The 1,116-nt window shown below is 41.8% G+C and overlaps 1 non-coding gene across 1 annotated transcript; it reads left to right on the plus strand.

The window, feature by feature from the left end:
- Positions 1 to 526: 526 nt before the first annotated feature.
- Positions 527 to 599, plus strand: trnaf-gaa (transfer RNA phenylalanine (anticodon GAA)). Its single transcript has one exon. It is a non-coding gene; the product is annotated as a tRNA-Phe (tRNA).
- Positions 600 to 1,116: the final 517 nt, after the last annotated feature.

Here is a 1,116-nt window from a genome sequence, read left to right on the forward strand (position 1 = left end):
GTAGTTGTTACTTTGCAAGAGTGTCAACTATCGAGCAGAGCTATGGTTTAAGGTTTGCATTCTGAAATATGAAAGGGCTAATTAATAATCAATGTGCAAATAAGACTTTCAGGAAAAGTGACCCTAATATGATAGATTTTTACATTAAGCTTGAAAGTTAAATCTGAAACTAGGGACTTAAATCTAAGCAAAGGGAACAATAAATAGTGAGAAAATTAAATGTTGTACATTGGGGAAAGAAAGGTTTAATGGTAGACAGGGAAACTACTAACATTTTAAAATTAATAAATGGTTTACAATGCATATATATTATATGAGCCACAAAAAACTAATAAGAAAAAAATTGACAGAACTATGGCTAGCATGAAAATTTAAATATTCTTGATTGAAATAACTGTACAAAACGTGATCAGAAATGCTAGTAAAACAAAAGCTTGGAAACATTTTAGAAATCTGCAAAGGGGAACCAAGAAACTGATAAAGAAGATGAAAACAGTATTTGAAAGTAAACAAGCAAAACATGCCAGCCGAAATAGCTCAGTTGGGAGAGCGTTAGACTGAAGATCTAAAGGTCCCTGGTTCAATCCCGGGTTTCAGCATAATGTGAGCTTGCTGATGGGGCCAGCCCTTGTTTAGCTGTAAAGGAGGAAAGTGAAGCCTTCCTTATGAAAAAGGCTGGCACAGAGTCTGTCCCTGCTGCTCAGAAGGCTAGGGGGAAGAGGAGCAGAGCATTAGTCACTGGGGACTTCATAGTTAGGGGGACAGATAGGACGTTCTGTGGGGACGAGAGAGACTCACGGTTGGTGTGTTGCCTCCCAGGTGCCAGGGTGCGCGATGTCTCTGATCGTGTTTTTGGAATCCTTAAGGGGGAGGGGGAGCAGCCCCAAGTCGTGGTCCACATTGGCACAAACGACATAGGTAGCAAGAGAGATGGGGATTTAAGGCAGAAATTTAGGGAGCTAGGATGGAAGCTGAGAGCTAGGACGAACAGAGTTGTTGTCTCTGGTTCATTGCCCGTGCCACGTGCTAGTGAGGTAAGGAATAGGGAGAGAGAGGAGTTGAACACGTGGCTGCAGGGATGGTGCAGGAGGGAGGGTTTTGGATTCTTGGATAATT

This window comes from Stegostoma tigrinum, chromosome 5, assembly GCF_030684315.1.
Source record: "Stegostoma tigrinum isolate sSteTig4 chromosome 5, sSteTig4.hap1, whole genome shotgun sequence".
NCBI classification, from domain to species: Eukaryota; Metazoa; Chordata; class Chondrichthyes; order Orectolobiformes; family Stegostomatidae; genus Stegostoma; species Stegostoma tigrinum.